This window comes from Heteronotia binoei, chromosome 4, assembly GCF_032191835.1.
Source record: "Heteronotia binoei isolate CCM8104 ecotype False Entrance Well chromosome 4, APGP_CSIRO_Hbin_v1, whole genome shotgun sequence".
NCBI classification, from domain to species: Eukaryota; Metazoa; Chordata; class Lepidosauria; order Squamata; family Gekkonidae; genus Heteronotia; species Heteronotia binoei.
In genome coordinates, this window is record NC_083226.1 from 104300270 (window position 1) to 104321710 (window position 21441).

The window sequence follows — 21441 nt, forward strand, 5'->3', positions numbered from 1 at the left end:
CGCAGCTCCAGGGTATACTACTGGGCGGACCATGAATGAGGATGAAGAGGGTGTCGAGGAGTGATCCCTTTGATGGCTGCAGACAGCTGGCTATTCCAGATCTCTGCAAGCTCATCCAATGAGTCACCAGAGGGCTAGAGATCCCATAATGCCATTTGAAACTGCATAGGGTCCATCTGGCTTCATGGGTGAGCCGAAGCTTGCTCACCACCTAAACGGGGTAGAGGTGGAGTATCCACATGGGCCCTCAAGACATAGTGGTCAGACAATGGCACCGCCTCAGCAGAAATCTGATCCACTACCACTCCCGCCGCAAAGTTCAGGTCCAACATGTGCCCAGTCTGATTCATGGGCATTGTTATATATTGGGAGAGTCCCAGTGCTGCCATGGAAGACACTAGGTCCATCGCCCGAGTGGAGGTCGCATCCTCAGCATGGACACTGAAGTTGCCCAAGACAATAAGTCAGGGATACTCCAATGCCCAACCTGCTACAGCCTCCATCAGGGACGATAAGGCACTGGCCAGTGCATTAGTGGACAGTACCCCAGCCAGATCACCAAACTCTCCTACATCAAGTCGGCACACTATATGCCTGTGATCTTTGGAGGTGGGAGCACCCTGAAGAAGCAATCCTCCCATATGAAAAAGACCACTCATCCCCCCCATCCGCTAGTCCGAGCCTGGTGGAGGACGGAGAATCCAGGTGGAGCTACCTGGGAGAGAGCTACTGTCTTCCCATCCCGCACCCAGGTCTCCATCACACAAGCCAGATCCATGTCCTGCCCAGATAAATAATCCTGTAGGACTGAGGTCTTATTATTTATGGACCTGGCATTGCACAACACCAGGGTTGGAGCCAAGTATTTCCACTTGGCCATCATACCCGCTATCCTTGGGATGGGACACAGGCTGAAAGGAGAGCGAGCTCTCCTGTGTCTCAGTCTCCTTCCTTTCCAGCTCTGCCTGCTCCCACCGCTATACTTTCCCCTCTCCAGGAGCACTGGAATCTCCTGACCAGACATCTCTTACCGATGATCTTCACTGAATCTCCAACAGAATCACCAACAGAATATAATATCTATAGTTACAACTTATTCTGCCCTTGCTTTCCACTCAGTCCGACACTCTATACCACATTATCAATAATCCAATATTCCTACTACTAACTTTCTATTTTGCCAATTAATTTAAAGTCACCTCCCTCCCCTCCCTCCTCTACCCAATCAATTAGCAAAATTAACAACACTGTCTAGTCTGATTAACACATCTACTTTTGCCAATTAATACAAATCAATTAATTCAAATCCCCTCCCCCTTCTACCTCTACCCAGTCAATTAGCAAATTAACAATTCAATCAGTAGATAACAATTTCTTCCAATGGATCTAATATTTCAATTGTTCCCAATTTTAAAAAGGGAATTTTTGTTCCCTTCTTAAGGAATAGCAGCATTGAGCAGGATCCACAGTAGGAGACAGTAGAGGACAGCAGATGTTAAACTAGTTGAGGTAGTTCATAAAGTGCTGGTGCAGATCTATCCATCCCCAGGCAGTTGCTTTTTAAAATAAACCGTTTCTGAAGTTCACATTCTCCAAATGAAAGCAGTCATGTTTCAAATTGTAACATTCTTTTTTCCCATCCTGCCATATTTATTAAAGCACCCCAAATATAACTAGCCTTCCCTGGGGTAAACCATTCTGCCCCTCCCTCTGGCTCCCCCCCCCCTCCACTAGTAGGAAAACAACAGGGTGCTAGTGAGAAGACAATGAAGGGGTTAACCAGCCCAGCCCTTCCCCAGCTTTCACTTTTTAAAAGCAGGAAAGGAAGGCTCTTTCAACCCTTGAGTTTGTAATCAGATATTTTAATGAGATGAGGGCATAACCTGACTTTTGGACAAGCTGTCTTGGGTGGATCTAAAGTGCACAACTGTGAGATACTCGGCAGCACCTTTCCTAGAGCCCTATCAGATGCAATGGGACATTTTTTGTAGCCCTCAGGGTAAATAGGAGCTTCCCAAGTCAGGGAACTCCCACACTAGACAGCTGGAACGTTAAGGAAGGAAGAGACACATCTTCCTTGATTGGGAATGCCATCCAGCTGAAGATATACAGGGCAAGCCTAAATGGGTCTGTTTGGAAATAAATGAAAACCCATTTTATTCAATGAGGCTTACTCATAGAAAAATGTTCTTAGGATCACAGCCTCATTTATGCATATCCCTGCAATGCTGTCAGCAGCAAAAGACATGGTCAACTGCCTCTTGCATTACCCAAATGATGTGAACGAAGAAGGAGGAGATTTAACCTACAGTTAGCATTCTATACCTTCTGCCTTCAGTTATGTGTCTTTTTTATTTTTTGTCTCCATGCATTTGCACATGGGAAGGGGTAAATAAAGTTAGGGGTAAATATAAAAAATTAGGCTATTCTGCTGTCCCTACTTCAACCAAACTAATGCTTCCGAATTTCAAGTCAGTGTATTCTAGAAGTCAATATTTACTGTGGATTTACTGTTGATTCTGAGATGCATTTGGAGATTCATACCGAGTATCCAGTATGTGGGTGCTATAGTAGTTAGAGTGCTGGTCTAAGATTGAGGAGAGCAGAGTTCAAATCCCCACTTAGCAATGAAATACTGTGACTTTGGGCGAGTCTTACAATCAAAGTTGTGAAGAAAAGAGGTAGTATTTCCCTTCATATACAAATGAAATATTTACTCGAACTGTCCCATGGAAGAAATTCTTTACATCTTTTCTCTTATGGAGTCCTTTTGTGACAATTCTGTTGCTACATTTCAGGCCAGTGTTTTAGACTGCCACAGTCCACTCCAGGACTGTTGGCAGCAACAGGGAGAATGGAAGTTGCACTCACTGTACCTCTAGATAGAAAAAGAAAAAGAACTGGACTTATTAAACTGTGCTTCTCTTTGAAACCATGCTGCTTCCTTATTCCGATAACAACCATTAAGAACACAGCTTTCTTTTTCTGAGATTCAGACTGTGATGAGTGATTAAACCCCCCACATGATTAATTGTTGATGGCATATGTTTATTTGAAATATAAGTAATTCCATATTTAAGTAATTTAATATCAATTACTAAGTGTGGGCCTGAACCTCTGATTGTTGCTGTGACATGGGGGAAAAAAGAGGTAGGGCTCTGGATGTAGGCATTCCAGACCTCACAGAGACCCTCTAGGCCACCAAAGTGGTTTATAATTTTGAAAAGTTAAAGGAGGGGCTGCCCTGTGAGGATTAGCATTTGGGTGCAAAGGCAAATCTTCCATTCTCTCACTGTGATTTCCTTCTAGTCTGACAGATACACGTTATGAAGTGATAACATTTGTGGTCAGGCAATCCTGCAATGCCAGTGCTCAGCTGCATTTGAACAGTTATCATCCGAGCCCCTTGCTAGAATCTCATACTTCCCTCTGGCTCTTTCTTTCAAAGTTTTTGGCGATCAACGTCTCCACTTCTGTTTAATCTATCAGGATCTCTTAGACATTTGGGTCTCTAGCTCAACCTTGAAGATTTATAACCCTGGAACTGCTGTTGGATAAGGCCGTTCCTCTTCCTTTAAAAATGTTTGGATAGAAATAGCTACCATCGGTTAGTGTTCTTATTTTGAAATTGTACTTTTAGACAGAGTGCCTGAAGAACAATGGATGGAGGTTCATGACATTGTACAGAAGGCAGCAATCAGCACCATCCCAAAGAAAAAGAAACGCAACAAAGCAAAGTGGCTGTCTGATGAGGCTTTACAAATAGCTGAGGAAACAAGGAAAGTGAAAGGCAAAGGTGAAAAGGAAAGATTCACCCAACTGAATGCAGATTTCCAGAGAACAGCAAGGAGAGATAAGGAGGCCTTCCTGAAGGAATAATGCAAAGCAATAGAGGAAAATAATAGAATGGGAAGGACAAGAGATCTCTTCAAGAAAATTGGGAGAAATCAAGGAAACGTTTCATGCAAAGAGGGCCATGATAAAGGGAAAAAATGGTAGGGACCAAACAGAAGCAGAAGAGATCAAGAAGAGGTGGCAAGAATACACAGAAGAATTATACAAGAAGGATCTCAATGTCCTGGACAACCATGACAGTGAAATTGATGACCTTGAGCCAGACATCCTGGAGTGTGAAGTCAAATGGGCTTTAGAAAGCATTACTAACAACAAAGCGAGTGGAGATTATGGTATCCCAGTTGAGCTCTTCAAAGTCCTAAAAGATGATGCTGTTAAAGTGATGCACACATTATGTCAGCAAATTTGGAAAACACAAGAGTGGCCACGGGATTGGAAAAGATCAGTTTATATTCCAATCCCAAAGAAAGGTAATGCCAAGGAATGTTCAAACTATCGCACCATTGCACTCATTTCACATGCCAGCAAGGTCATGTTAAAGATCCTACAAGCCAGGCTTCAGCAGTAGATCGGGAACTACCAGAAACTCAAGCTGGGTTTTGGAGAGGTAGAGGAACTAGAGATCAAATTGCCAACATTCACTGGATTATGGAGAGAGCATGAGAGTATCAGAAAAAGTCTATTTCTGTTTTATTGACTACGCTAAAGCCTTTGATTGTGTGGATCACAACAAACTTTGGCAAGTCCTTAAAGAGATGGGAGTACTAGACCACCTCACCTGAGAAACCTGTATAATGGTCAAGAAGCAACTGTCAGAATGGGATATGGAACAACTGATTGGTTTAGAATAGGAAAAGGAATTCAATAAGGATGTATATTATCACCCTGCTTATTTAATTTATATGCAGAGTACATCATGCGGAATGCTGGGCTGGATGAAGCACAAACTGGAATTAAGATTGCTGGGAAAAACATCAACAACCTCAGATATGCAGATGACACCACTCTAATGGCAGAAAGCGAGGGGGAAAGAGGAGAGCACAAAAGTAGGCTTGAAACTCAACATCAAAAAAACTAAGATCCAGCCCCATCACACCTTGGCAAATAGAAGGGGAAGACATAGAAGTAGTGACAGACTTCACATTTCTGGGATCCAAGATCACTGCAGATGGTGACTGTAGCCATGAAATTAAAAGATGTTTGCTCCTTGGAAGGACAGCTATGGAGAACCTGGGCAGTATAATAAAAAGTAGAGACATCACTCTGCCAACAAAAGTCCATATAGTGAAAGCGATGGTATTCCCAGTAGTAATGTATGACTGTGAGAGCTGGACCATAAGGAAGGCCAAGCGCAGAAGAATAGATGCTTTTGAGCTGTGGTGCAGGAGAAGACTCTTGAGAGTCCCTTGGACTGCAAGAAGATCAAATCAGTCAATCCTAAGGGAAATCAACCCAGACTGTTCACAGGAAGGTCAGATGCTGAAGCTGAAGCTCAAATACTTTGGCCACCAAATGAGAAGGGAGCACTCCCTGGAGAAGATCCTGATGCTAGGAAACACAGAAGGCAAAAGAAGAAGGGGACGGAAAAAGATGAGATGGCTGGACAGCGTTACTGATGCAACAAACATGAATTTGAGCAGACTTCGGAGGATGGTGGAAGACAGGAGGGCCTGGAGTGACTTTGTCCATGCGGTCGTAAAGAGTCGGACTCGACTGTGCAACTGAACAACTTTCACTCTAACGAGACATATAATTTCAGGTGGAATTTCCTAAACTCCCTAACCGTAGTTCCTTTGGTGTCTCTCCCCCCCACCCCCCACGAATAGTCTTTGTGGCAAATTTGGCGTTAGGTTGCAGGCGTTTGGTTCCGAGTAAGTCTACTACAGAAAGAGATGTGTTTTAGGGTATCTGTCGGGGGCAACAATCCCCACAAGCACTCGCTAAGATAACTGCCATTGAATTCACTAGGATTTGTCCGAAAACCATGGCAACTTTAATGAGAGCTATTTAAGAATTGGTTTCCTTGATATCACCTGAGATTGTAATCTGGAAATAGTATTCCCTACTAATAATACTGGCATTATTAAGTTTATAAACATCATGCCCGATTGACGGGAGATAGATAATCAAATCATTCTCCCCTAGAAAAAAATTAAATGACCCATATGGAATTTCTTATTTGGTAGAGGGACGTAGTGCCAGGGGAATGGGAGCATTTATTTGGATGGCAGATCTCCAAGGGTACACCAGGATTTTTCTAAGGTGGAGCCAAGAAACGGCAAACCAACTCTAAACGTCTCTTGCCTTAAAAACACTATGGCGTCGCCATAAGTCAGCTGTGACTTGAGAGCACTTTCCACCAACAATATATAAGCTGCTGGCTAGTCCATTCTTAATTTTCCGTTTCCTGTGAGGCCAACTGACCATACAGATTGGATTGCATTGATTGTATATTTGAATACCGTGTGTGTGTTTAAGCATCCCACTTTTAGGGTTGCAGCAACGCCAATCTTTGCGAGTCCAGCGAAGGCAGAGAAAGTGAGTTTGCCAAAGAAAAGAGGCGTGGCCCTTTGGCTCTCCCCAGAGGCGTCACTTAGCATCAGCAGCTGAAAGGGCTCAAGAGCCGGGGCGCTCCGGTTTTCGTTGACTGCGGCATTTGTTTACTTTGGAGAGCACAACACAGCGATCGACTCAGCCGCCAGGACTGATTCATACACAGCCTCACAAACGGCGAGACCCGGTACTTGGCCGGGTTCTGAGTCACGCTGGGGAAGTCATCTGAGTAAGTGACTTCTTAGCCCTTCCTGAAAATATTCGAGAGGGACAGTCAGCTGGGAGAACTTCATCTGGGAGAACTAGCACAAATTATTGCATTGTCTACAATTGTAACTTTTTCATGACTCCTTAGCGGTCTTTCTTTAAGTAAAAAAAAAAGTCTTCTAGACCGATCCTATGCAGTTTTTCCACAGGGCTTTCTCCAGCCTTTCACTTTCATCCCTGGAACAAGACCATAACTCAGGAAAGCTGGTGGCTTCCCTGCCTTTTTGTAAAGGCTGCTTCAAGGTAGAAACTGCCTGCCAACCAATGTTCCCTCTAAACCATGGAGTCTTGTGAGCAAAAATTCTACTTTGTGAGCTACTGGCATGAAAGCTGTGAGGTTCGTCATAAATTAGTTTGCTCTGGGGCCATTTTTCCTGAGCTAAGACAAAAATCTGTGAGCCAGACGCCAAAAATCTGTGAGCTAACTCACACTAACTCAGCTTAGAGGGGACACTGCTGCCAGCCACAAGCCCCTCCTGGTGAGGACCTTGACCACTTTGCTGAAACACAGGATGGGTGCCATTCTCATTTGTCAAATCCACAAATCATAGGTTTACTTTTTTCCTTTGCATGCAGAAAGTCAATAAAGGGTTTCCAGTTAGCCGTAAAAGTAGATAATATCTTTTCTCCGATCATAGAAGTATGTTTGGCCATTTCTGCTAATTCTAGCATCTTTAGCCACCAGTCTTCTGTGGGTAACTTCACAGATTTTTTAGTTCTGGGCATCATAAAGTAACCTTGCTGCTGTTCTCATATATAAAACAAATTTCCAGGGCTGGATTTAGGAAGGGGCGGAGGGGGTGCTTGCCCCGGGCACTACCAGAGGCAGGGGCACCAAATTGGGTATGGAGTCCATTCTATTCTATGGGCCCATAAGATAGAATGGGCCCGCAAGGAGGCATCATTTTTTAAATTTTGTCTCCCTTCAAAAACATGTAGATCCAGTCCTGCAAATTTCCCTTTGTAAATGTATTTGTATCCAAAATCTATTAGCTTTATTGCAAGTCCACCACATATGATAAAATGTCCCCTCATGTTGTTCACATTTCCAGCAATTATTCAGAGACTTTTTGTATATTTTTGCCAATTTATCTGAGGACATATGCCAACAAAATATCATTTAGTTAAAAAAATATTTAAGATTAACACTTAATGTTAATTTCAAACCCTTCAACCACATTCTTTCCCATTGTTCCATTTGTCTATAATGTCAAAAATTCTTAGCCCATTTTACCACTTTTATCTGTTCTTCTTGTGTTTCATTTAAAAAAAAATTGTACATTTTGGCAATAACATGATAATCATTTCTACATAACTCCATTTAGAATACAGGCTTAGTTTCTTCAAAAACAGCTATTTATCCATTTTAAATATTTTTAATCTTTGTGCATTAACAAACCATTGACAATTATAGGAAGTCCAGGGTTGCTATGCAGAGTCAGGCAAAGGCAAAACCCAATGTCACTTGTCTTGAAAACCCCCAGGGCCACCATAAGTCAGCTCTGACTTGGTGGCACTTTCCACCACCAAGTTTCTTAAAGTAATAGAATATACTTCCTAGTAAGCTTGCTAGAGGTAAAGTGTAGATGACTGGGGAAGGCAATGGCAAATCACCCTGTAAAAAAGTCTGCTGTGAAAATGTTGTGATGTCACCCCAGAGTCAGAAATGACTGGTGCTTGCAGAGGGGACTACCTTTACCTTTTTAATAGGTTTAAGATGTCTGCCAAGTCAGCCTCTCATAGATAAATGCAGATATTAATTTTAAATTTACTTGATCACTTCATTAAAAAGGGGGGGAAAGGGAAGTGAATTAACTCAAAAATATATATTCTTTATCAAAGCATTAAGTTATCCAGACACCAAGATACAGGGGTGTTTTGTGAGTATGTGAGGGGACATAGGAGCAGCCTGAACATCTAGTTGAATTTGATTCTGTTAGATATGTGAAATGGTGCTGTTGAGAGCCTTTTGCTTCTCTCAGGACTTTGCCAGGTGCTAACAAACCTCAACATTTACTCATTTTATTTATTATTTACTTCGTTTATACCTTGCTTTTCTCTTCAATGGAAACCTGTGAGGCAAGCACCCCTGGCCTCCCTTCAAGGGTTTATGTGAATAGTAATAGGCCTGGCATTGGGTTACCAGCTTCCAGGTGGAGTTTTTGCAATTGATCTCCAGCTGGTGGAGATCAGCTCCCCTGGAGAAAATGGCTGCTTAAAAGAGTGGACTCTCTATGGCTGCCAAGCTTCTGGGTGGAGCAGGGGCTCTCCCGCTTTGGGGGTCCCCAACCCATTAGCCTACAGTGGCTGGCAGCGGGATCCCCTCCTGACACCATCGGAGCAATGACATCACTTGTAAGTGATGTCATCGAGCCAGTGATGTAGCGTGCTGGCCACTCCAGGAGTTTCCGGGAAAACTAGAATTTTCATCCCAAATTGCTAGAGCACCCAGGAAAACCATAAGAGTTTTCCTGGAAGCTCCTAGAGCGGCCAGCATGCTACATCATCAGTGAGATGGTGTCTCTTATGAGTGATGTTCTTGCGCCCCGCATGCTATGCGCACACGAAAAATGTCCCCCACTGGAGGTCGCAGGAGACTTGGCAACCCTATATTGTACCATGTTGACGCCCCTCGCCAAATCCCACCCTGTCCCAGATCCACCCCCAAAGTCTGCAGGTATTTTCCAACACAGATCTGACAACCCTAGATCTGGACCATCCTGCAGGTGTTACTAATTGGTCTCTCATTCTACACAGTTCTTATCATCTTCAAGGCCAGAGATGAAAGTGTGGCAATTAGCTTCTTATGAGAACCTGTGGACCATGGGAAATTTTCTGAGTGCTGTTGAGCTTGTTTGTTTGTAAAATGTTTTATTGTATTTTATTGTTTTATCATATGTTGTACTCCGTCCTGAGCCCTCTGGGGAATGGGTGGAATAGAAATATACTAAAATAAAAAATAAAAATAAATGTGATGAGAGGGGGAGAATAGGGAGTGATGGAGTAATCTTCTAGAGCAGGGGTGGCCAAACTAAGGCTCAGGAGCCACATGTGGCTCTTTCATACATATTGTGCAGATCTTGGAGCCCGCACCCCCACCTCGTTGGCCGAATTGGAGGAGGCATTTCTCTCTTTAAATTCTTTCTCCAAGCCAACCAGCAGCTTGGAGAATGCATTTAAAGTCAAAATTGCTTTCTTTCCACCTCTCCCTCCCCCAATCTATTTTCCTTCCTTCCTTGTGGCTCTCAAACATCTGACATTTATTCTCTGTGGTTCTTATGTTAAGCAAGTTTGGCCACCCCTGTTCTAGAGGCTTTTCCTGAAAACATGTCCTGATTGGATGTCATCTTCATCTGATGTTGCTTGGCCTAAAAACTATAATTGAGATAAAGTTATGAAGAAGAGAAACTAGCTGGGATTTGATGGACTAAGGGTCTGAACTATGACCTACTTGACCTGCAGTTGCTAGAAAGTAGAGAATGCCTGAGCTATGGCCTTTGACTTTTGAAATTAAGGTCTGTGCCATACCAACACAAGTTCTTGTTGCATGGTTTTAATGTGTTGGCTATAGAATAAATTTTTATATTGGTAGAAATTGAAATAAACTTAATAAATCCTTTTAAAAATAAAACAGCTGTCTGGCTACTTGTGTACAACTGCCCTGGGGACTGAGAAAGGTTATCCTGGAACTCCTTGACAGGACCCAAAGCAGTTTACAGTCTTTTCTTCTGTTCCAATTTATTCTCACAATAATCCTGTTAGGTGGGTTATGCTGAGAGTATGTGACTGGCCTAAAGTCACCCAATGGGCCTTCATGGTAGAGTGAGGATCGGAACCTGGATCTCCCAGATTCTAGTCTGACACTCTAAGCACTATGCCACACTTGTCTTTTATTTAGCCCCACTATCTCCAGTTCAACAGCATTAGCATTAGCATATTCTTCTGTCCCTATGTGATGAGAGAAAGGGAGGCTTGTTATAGAGGTTTAGCCTTGCTATGGAGTGCTGACCAATCACACAAAAAAATCAGGGGAGACTCAACCATCAAAGAACTAGATAGTGCATCTGTGTCAATATTAAGGTCAATGGAACGACAAGGCATGACAGAGTGGAGGGAGTAGTCTCTATTTTATACTTAGATTTAATGAGTGTTCCCCTGGGAAATGTTCAGTCTCTAAAAATCGTTGGGACAACTCGGAGCTGAAAGAGACCAAAAAGATAATAAAAATGTGTCCCATAAGCATAGATAGCTCCATGACAAGGGCTTGACCACACCTATACAATCTCATTAGTGTTTGTAGAGTGGGAAACAGCTAGGCAATGACTATACTCAGTTTATCCGCGTCTCCTTTGCCCACTCATTGCCACCTACCACATTTACCTCCCACCCATCACATCTGATTCTGATTTATATTCAGGGATCTTAGCTATACAAGAATATTCCTTGTTCTAAGGAAAATAGGCTTCCTGGGGGCCATTTATAATGGAAAACTTCCATAGAGATGCGTAGTATTTCCTCTACTCATTACTTCTCCACTTCAGATGTTCCTTTCAAGACTTTCCCAACTCATTTCCAGATAACTTTCCACTTCAGGAGATTAATTTATCCTATATTAAATTTTGGGCTTTTTAAACTTGCATGTGATAGGCCCCCTGTTTTATTTCACTTCAGGAGGAGGGAAGTATTGGGTTAAATATAAATATTTTCCTTGGAAGCACGGAAGCTTTACAGAGTCTCTGATCTTCCACGTTTCCCAGTTAAAGGAAAAATGCTATTCAAACAAATTAAAAATATGATTTGAATTACTGGCAGATGACAATTTCCGTTTCAAACCTATAGTTCCTTTTAGATATCTAGCAACCCTTTTTTACAGCAACCCACTCTTTCTTGCTAGGTGCACTTGTCTTTCTACTAAGGATCCTAACACTAATTGCAATATCGGGTCTGCTAGTGGTACTTAGGTACAGAAGTTTTCCTGTGATTTCTGTAGTGATTGTATTTAGATAAAGGTTTACTTATTTCAGTGTTCTTAAGAAAGTTAGTTTCCATAGGTGTTGCCATTTTCTAAATCTAACATCTCTAAGAGTTCAATTATTTTCTTTTTCTGGTTTAGGAGAAATGAACCATCTGTCTTCCTCTCTTTCAATTTGTATGCCCTGGTAGCAAGAGACATCTCCTAACTCCTTAATTTCTGCTTCTCTGTTTAGGCACTGCAGCACACTGTTATAGTCCATTTGCTTGTCATAACCCAGAATCAAGTCATTAACATACATGAGAATAAAAGTTTAATATCCATCTTTGTGTTTAGTGTACAGACCTGAATCCACTTCTCTAGACTTGAAGGCTTACACTAAGAAAATTGTTAGTAATTTCTTGTTCCAGACACATGCTGTTTTAGTCCACACAGTTTGCAGACTAAATTTGATTGTTGCTCCATGTACAGATCTTCCTGTAAAGCAATGCTGTCTTTAAAGCTAAATGTTTCACGCTCAAAAGTAATCTGATTGAACTATGTTTCACCATCGGTGCAAAGGTTTTATCAAGGTCCTAACAATATTTTTGTAAGAAGTCTTTAGCAAATAATCTTCCTTTGTTGTTGTTGTTCAGTTGCACAATTGAGGCCGACTCTTTGTGACCACATGGACAAAGTCATGCCAGACCCTCCTGTCTTCCACCATCCTCTGAAGTCTGCTCAAATTCGTGTTTATTACATCAGTAACAATGTCCAGCCATCTCATATTTTGCCGTCTCCTTCTTCTTTTGCCTTCTGTGTTTCCTAGCATCAGGATCTTCTCCAGGGAGTGCTCCCTTCTCATTTGGTGGCCAAAGAATTTGAGCTTCAGCTTCAGCATCTGACCTTCCAGGGAACAGTCTGGGTTGATTTCCCTTAGGATTGACTGATTTGATCTTCTTGCAGTCCAAGAGACTCTCAAGATTCTTCTTCAGCACCACAGCTCAAAATCATCTATTCTTCTGCATTCAGCAAAAGGGAACACTTGGGCAGACTGACTTCTGTATACACAGGTTATTGATCCTGCACATTTGCCATCTTTGCCTACCTAAATTAATTCCCCCACACCTCATTTGAGGGCAATTTGGCTAACACTGCTTTCATCAAAGTGAATCAAAGGCCTGACATAGACTTTACCTGTTTCTGGGTAGAGCACTCTATATACTTTCTTCCAGAATCAGATTCAACAAAAACATTTTCTCTGGGATTTAGTTTTTTTGTCTTTTCTCCTTAGGTTCAAATGTGAAGTCCTTGCTGCCAACTGCTCTAATGTGTCCCATGTCTGGCACCTTACCATACGTAAGGTGTATGTGTGCTCCCCTTTGTGGGCAATCTATTCTGGAGATAGTTTGCAGTCTGGATTGCTTTGACCCAACATTTATTGGGTAGGCTTGCATCCATGAACAGAGAAATCACAATGCAGAAACCAAATAAACAAGAACATCCACTGTGAAATATAGCACTAATAAGCTAAAGCTACATATAACAGCAGACATTCAATATAAACTTGAAACCTGGGAGTTTCTTAGTCTCCCAGGCTTGAGGACAGGCATGTATTTATTTACTGATATGTAAATGCAAGCTGTTATAGGTTCTATGATGCACACTGTGAGGACTTGAGTAGTGGGACATCAATCCCTTCTAAGGAACAGAGCAATAGATGCAAGTAGTAGATAGGGGTGCCTCATCTTCATCAAGCTGCATTCCAAAGTGACAACTGCCCCTCCCACACACACCCGCGCACACAAAAATGAATGCTGTATGTTTTCCTATGGGGGAGTGATGCAACTAGGGATCCGCCCACCCAATTGCGATCCACAACCTTTACACCATCACTCCTATCCTGTTCAACAGGGAAGTGTTTCACTGTAAAGTGAAAATAAAGGAAAAAAGCTTATATGTAATAACCGGCGGTGTCCATTTATTCAGTGTATTTTTATACCATGTTTCTTTGTTGCTCAAAGTGTTTTACATAAAAAAGCCATTAGCCAAAAATTGGCATCATTATACATTATTAAAACCAAACCAGGAGGACTTTCTGTGTTGGTGATATTGGATGAGAGAAGAGACAGCCCCTGCCTTCAGTCGGGCATAAGAATGGGACCACTACAGAAAAAAGACTTGCTCCGGCTTTTAAAGAACTTTTAAAGAGCTGTTCAGGATTATGTGGGGAAGAGCATGCATGGTGTTGCTTTTTAAAGTAAGGAACCCATGAAAACACAATGTTGGTTGTTAGGACTTGTGTTTAATAGCTCTCGTCCTATCTTAAGTTTTCTCAGTGCGGAGACGTTATTTTCAGTGTTATTCGTAAAACCATACATCTATCAATGTATTAGTGTCAATTTCCCTCTTACTGATCAAAAGCGACCTCCCTAAATGCAACGTGATCTTTTTAATATCGAACGTTTTTTAGTATCAAAAATTCAATTTTTTCCCAGCAACAATGATGAGACCGTTTCTTTTTGCACAAACTCAACGGCTTCTAGACACATTTTTATTTTTATACATGTGAATGTGTAAAATGTACATTTATTACAGAAAGTTTTTAAAATTTATTTACAAAAGGGGGGAAAGAAAGGTATTCACAGATGTGCCATTCTGAAATGTATTCTGCAGAAATTTTTCAACAAGTGTCACGTAGGGTCGGTGGCATTTCTGAAACAATGTTCTCAATTGTTCACAGGGAGTTGGGGATGTTCGTATGCCTTCCACCAGGTTGGCCAACGCTATGATATGATTCTTGTTAATACCGCAGCAATCCAGAAAACAAGCAATAACCATGATCACATACAACACAGGGACCGTATTCAGATTGCAATAAACGTATCTTAAGATCTCATCATAAAAAGCAGAGGGCCACGTCAAACATACATGCAAATTCTGTCCGGGTCTATCTAAAATGCATCCATCACACATAGAATAAGAGAGTGGCAGTTATCAGTTTGTACATCGCAGAACATGACTTTTGCTTGTCCACAGGTGGAACGTCTTCATTAGACACTCCCACATATTTTTGCAGGTTGGTATGAATCGATGTCTGAACACCGGACAAGTCCACGAGACAAATTTTCTAAAAAAAATCACAAACACACAAAATGAGAAAAGGAGCCTAAACAGAAACCACACAACCTTTACACATCTTTCCCATGTTGTTCTACCCACCTTAAACGTATCCTGTTGTGGCGGATTCATGGAGTCACAACTCTCACCACCCTGGAAACATCTACTTCGCTTTGGTGTACAGATTTCTGCCCCATCTTTCATTTTCTCAGGCGAAGCAAAAAGGCGCTTTGCAAGAACTGGCTCTACATTCTCCTTGTCAGAACTGGTGCTAGGTTTTTGAATCCTCATTGCAGCTTTCCTCCTTACAGGTGCTCCAGGGGCCACTGGCTTAAAAACAGACACAGTGTATTTGCCATGGTGCTATGGAGCTGTCAGAACGGTGCCTGGCTTTCCCTTTTTTAAAGAGAATCCTGTGCTGACCCCCCCACCACTGAACTGTGCTCACCCCCCCCCCCCCGACCCCATTGGTGTGTTAGAACAACGGCAACTCTCCTATTGGTGGTGGGTTGCAGAGCTGAATTCACAGAGGGGCCTATCTCAGGGGAGTTGCGGTATCACTAGCAATGAGCATATTACAGCTTGGCGCATCAAAAGTCAGAGTAACAAGGTTGCCTAATATTATACATTGTGACTACGTATTATATTTTATTCGGTTATATACTGTGACCTGCTAAGACACGCATAATTAAAACACTGAATTGCACGGATGCTTTAGAAACCACCGCAAAGGCCCCAATTTGTGTGCCTTTGTATTAAAACTGAAACGTATCTTCTAGATTGTCTTCCGTGTATTCATGGTATGTTATAACATATAAAAACACTATTATGTTCTAGAATACAGGTACCACCGTAAACAAAGGAAATAAAATCTCACAGCTGCCTTAAAAAACTATTTATTTCAACACTATTTGGTTATGATCCATTATATTTTTGAAGCTGCAAAGTTTGTTCCCGGTGTTATATATGCCGCTCATAATCTCTCACGTTTCTCACAAATTGTTAGGATCATTCTTTTGTTTCAGATGGTGGATGTCTGTGCTCTGTGATGAGTTTAAAAAAAACTGTTTACAAATCTGTGTTGGAGAGGCCTGGACAGAACACAGAAGGCAGGATTCGTGCACATACGTTCAGAAGAAAAGAGGACAGCCTCGCAGAACTTAGCATCTGCGTAACTTACACACACATGCACACACAAAACGGCTGTGAATGTATGTCCTGTGAAAAGCAATGAGCCTATACCATGCATCGTTGTTGAGTACAGCGCTGTTCATATGGAAATTTATTAGTAAAGATCCGGTCTGAACTATCTATTTTTTCAGAAAGCCTGGGGTAAAGTCTAAACAGTTTATACGTTGTTCTACTTCTCCCCGTGTTCTGAAAAGTGTGTCCTGCCTGGGCTTGCACTTCTTGAACTTACTGCTAGAATGGTTAAAAGCCTCTTTGAAAACATTAAAAAATGTTGAAGGAAAAGTTGTGAGCGTGGCTTCTGACATAAATCAATTAACAAATGTAATTTGGGGGGGGGGGATGTCAATCCCCAATTAATGCATTTGCCCCCATAACTGTGATGCCCCAGGAAAAGATGCATCTGAATGCCAAACCTAAAGTCTCCTCAGAAACTAATTATGCATCTGATGCCTCTGATAAATACTGCAAAAAAGTAGCAAAATCTAATCTTTCGACCAAGCTACAGATGAAGAGTTCCAGACAGTCATTCAGTCAATAATCATCTTTGTGAAATTCTCACTTGTAATGTTAACTTTTAGCTCAGCTCTACACTTTATGACAATTGTACCTTACAATAATGCTGAGAATCTGCTTGTAAACTGTTTATATAATGATCTCTCTCACTCTGTTCTCTGTTTTTCTCTCTGTATTCTTATCATTCTTTTTCAAAATACACATTATTGTCGTTTTAAGCAATAATTTTGATATATAATAATACAGTTCAAAACTGTATAGCTATATAGTTGTGACCACACACACTGGTCATTTTTCAATTAAAGGGGGAGAAGTCAACATTAATACAAAATTAAAAATTGAAGCAATAATACCATTTATAATATGCAGGTAGTCACAATAATTTTACTAAGGTAGTGTTATGAATGCCTAACTGCTTAATACGACTGAGTGGCTCAGACTGAGTGGACTGAGGCTAAATCCGGCGAAGACAGAGGTCCTTTGCTTGGGTCATCCGGGACCGGGGGGGGGGGGAAATCCCCCTGCCAGTTTTTGGCGGTGCGCCATTGATAGCGGCGGACAGGGTCAAGAGCCTGGGGGTACTACTGGAGCCCTCCTTAAAGATGGAGGCTCAGATAGCAGCCACTGCCAAATCCGCGTTCTTCCATCTTAGGCGGGCAAGGCAGTTGGCTCCCTTCCTGGATTGTGATGACCTAGCAACAGTGATCCATGCTACGGTCACCTCGAGGTTGGACTACTGCAATGCCCTCTACATGGGGCTGCCCCTGTGCCGAACTCGGAAATTGCAGTTGGTGCAGAATGCCGTGGCCCGGCTGTTATTGGGGCTCCCAAGATGGGAGCACATTCGGCCGGGTCTTCAGGTTCTGCACTGGCTGCCAATAATATACCGAATCTGGTGCAAAAGAAGCCCGCTTAAAATCTACTAGGGACAGGGCCTTCTCTGTTATGGCCCCTACATGGTGGAACCAGCTGCCGGAGGAGGTGAGGGCCCTGCGGGACCTTACTCAGTTCCGCAGGGCCTGTAAGACAACCCTCTTCCGTCTAGCTTACACCTTAGTGACATAGGAAATTAAATGTAGCTCTTTCAGATTCTTGCTATGCATACTGTCGCAATGTTTAATGTTTTGAATGTTTTAAATGCTTTTAAATACCTAACTTAATATTTTAAATACCTAACTTAAATTTATGTTTGATCTACCTGTTGAAAGCCGCCCTGAGCCACCTTGGTGAGAAGGGCGGGATATAAATAATAAATAAATAAATAAAATATACATTGTGTAAAAATAAAATTTCTTTGTTGGGTGATTCATATTGTGGCTGGCATCCACACCTATCAGACCACAGAACTAAATTTTTTTTAAAATGTTCATTGCATTGAAGTGTGAGGGAAACTAATTACTTAAAAAGGTGTAACAAACAGACACAGCACCGCACAGCTTTTTTGCACATCCAAAAATGCTGTGCATTAGGGATGCCATGATGATGAAAATTGTTGAGTTGTATGCTAACAGTGGATCTTACAAGCTTTGTTGCATTAAAAATTATTCTTCACCCTCCTTAATATACCTGTTTGGAAGGTGGGGGGGGGGACTCAGAAAATATATTGCACCTTGACCATGTCATAAGATCCTATTTTCCCCAGTTCACTCTGTTTATCTTATCCAGTCTAAGCTGTGACAGCTTTAATAATATCCATAATTTGTTAAGATTCTTGTTGATGGTAGTCTAACACAGGTGAGTGCCTGATTACATTTGAGATATATACATTTCTGCACTTCCCACCCATAAAACCACTGACCTAGAGCACCTGACCTTTTAGGACTGCTTGCAGGTCAAATACTTTTGTCTCACAAATAGCAATATATAAGACCGATCAACTTAGAAAGCAGTTATCAAAACATCATGAAACTGAAATCCTCTACCTTAATTGTTTGTTTTTCTTAAACCTGTGTTCCAAAGCCCCCTTGGAAGAAATCACTTTCCCAGACACGGTTCTGTGAGAACTCTTTTTGCAAGTTTGTGCTTTTTTGTTTTGTCTGCCAGAGTTAGATTCTCCAGTCTGGAGACTGGCAACCTCTCTGAGTGCTTGCAGAGAACAAAAGACAATCTTCATAATCATCTGAGAACAAGCTGCTGAAGATGCTAGAAAAATAGTCTTTAATGTTAATAAGAAACTATAGGCATTTGCAATTAATAATTAATGGGGCAGTGTAATTAGAATGTGTTGCAGAACTAGTCATGCATGTCTTTGCAACAGTTTTCCCCATAAAACACACTGAGAACATAAGAACATAAGAGAAGCCATGTTGGATCAGGCCTATGGCCCATCCAATCCAACACTCTGTGCCACACAGTGGCCAATATATGTGTGTGTATACACACACACACACACACACACACATACATACATACATACACATATATATAAACTGTGGCTAATAGCCACTAATGGACCTCTGCTCCATATTTTTATCTAATCCCCTCTTAAAGCTGGCTATGCTTGTAGCTGCCACCACCTCCTGTGAATTCCACATGTTAATCACCCTTTGGGTGAAGTACTTCCTTTTATTCATTTTAACCTGACTGATCAGCAATTTCATTGAATGCCCACGAGTTCTTGTATTGTGAGAAAGGGAGAAAAGTACTTATTTCTCTGCTTTCTCCATCCCATGCATAATCTTGTAAACCACTATCATGTCACCCTGCAGTCGATGAAGCGTTTTAACCTTTCTTTATAGGGAAAATGTTCCAAACCTTTAATCATTCTAGTTGCCCTTTTCTGCACTTTTTTCCAATGCTATACTACCCTTTTTGAGGTGCGGTGACCAGAACTGTACAGAGTATTCCAAATGAGCCCGCACCATCGATTTATACAGGGGCATTATGATACTGGCTGCTTTATTTTCAATACCCTTCCTAATAATTCCCAGCATGGCGTTGGCCTTTTTTATTGCAATTACACACCGTCTTAACATTTTTCAGTGAGTTATCTACCATGACCCCAAGATCTCTCTCTTGGTCAGTCTCTGCCAGTTCACACCCCATCAACTTGTATTTGTAGCCGGGATTCTTGGCACCGATGGGCATTACTTTGCACTTGGTCACATTGAACCTCATCTGCCACGTTGATGCCCACTCACCCAGCCTCAACAGATCCCTTTGGAGTGCCTCACAATCCTCTCTGGTTCTCACCACCCTGAACAATTTAATGTCATCTGCAAACTTGGCCACTTGACTGCTTACTCCCGACTCCAGATCATTAATGAACAAGTTAAAGAGCATGAGTTGTATCAACATGCAACCTGCTGCAACCTGCTATTAAAGGGATATGTTACACGTATAAAGTTAGCCGTGTTCAGTTTTAAAGATATCTTATCCATTGGGTATGTCTCCTCTCCAAACTATTTCCGCTTAGAACTGTTGCATCTCCACAATTCTCTAAATAACGTCTATGTTGCAAAACATGCTTTCCCTAAACAATATGAAGCCTGCTACACCAGTGGCTGACCCCCCTTTTTCCCCCTTAGGAAACATCTGGCATTCCTTGGGTGGGCAGATCCCTAACCTCCCATCAGGGACTGTTGCATCACTCCCCCATAGGAAAACATGGCATTCATTTTTGTGTGCGCGGGTGTGTGTGGGAGGGGCAGCTGTCACTTTGGAATGCGGCTTGTTGAAGATAGGGCACCCCCATCTACTACTGATGCATCCCATGTGCAGCACTTTCTGGATGTCAGCCATGAACCTGAAGATTTCGGGTTTTTGATGCTTCAATATATGAACCTAGACTTTATGCTAAGTGATAAATACAGAAGGAGGTTCTCCATAGAGTCCTTCTGGATTTTTATGTTGAAATCCTATACCCCTTATGGGCTAAATCAAACATTGGGATTGTTATTTGTTCTGGAGAGAGTGTTACTTTGCTTATTTCTATAATCTTACAATATTTGTGTTTAATCCCCTTTATGAGATGTCATGAAAAAGCCACCTATTGGATGGTCCTTCTTACATCTATTTTTACATCTACCTTCTTACATCTATGTATATTGGACAGTTCAAATGCTTTGTTGAAACATTTCCCTGTTTGTAAAACAATACTAACAGAACTTGGTCCCTTTAAGGTATACGGTAGGAGGATTGCACAGCTGCTTCCCATTAGCCATTTGTTCCTGATAAATTCTGGTAGTAACATTCACTCCTTTATCGACTAGAGAGATTGTGATACTTTCCTAAATTGACCTGCAGCTAGAGGTTGTGAGCACTTGTTGTCATTGGAAGTCTCATTGCTTAAACTGGACAGATTACTTGAGCTCAACTATCAGTTTGTTGAATTTTTCTATGTTTATGTATGACTTTATATGTTTTAATTTGTAGAAGTTATTGGCGATACTAGATAGCCTGTGATTCTTTGTAGATGCTCTGTCAGTTTCCTTTACTGAAGAAGGGACCTAACCACTGAAACTTTGGAGTCAACCAAAAGCCATGTCTCATTTGTGCTTTGGATACTCTGCAAATTGTGATTAACCTGACTTAAAAATTGTTAATGGATTCTTTTCCCTTGAAAGAGTGGTGGGTTTTTTTTGATGTTTCATTGATACTAGAATAAATGATTACATTTTTGCACTGATTATCACATTTAGAATATTAGGAATTATTACAATATATACATTTTGATTATTCTGTTATCTCATCTTTACTTTAGTAGCACTGTATTTCACAATGGATGTTCTTGTTTATTTGCATCTATGAACATGCATTTGCCCATCTCTAGTAAAGATCACAGTTTCCTTTCAGCAGTGCCATTCTGCTCAGGTGTAAAAGCTCACCAACTTCTTGTGCAGTATGCCTTCCTCTGTCAAGAAGGTTTATGTGTGATGTGATATAAACTCACCACCATTATCCATCTGTAGCATTTGAGTCTTTCTTCCAAAGATGTGAGAAACCATAATGATGCATCTCTTGAGGAATTTGTGAGCTTCACTCTTTTGCCT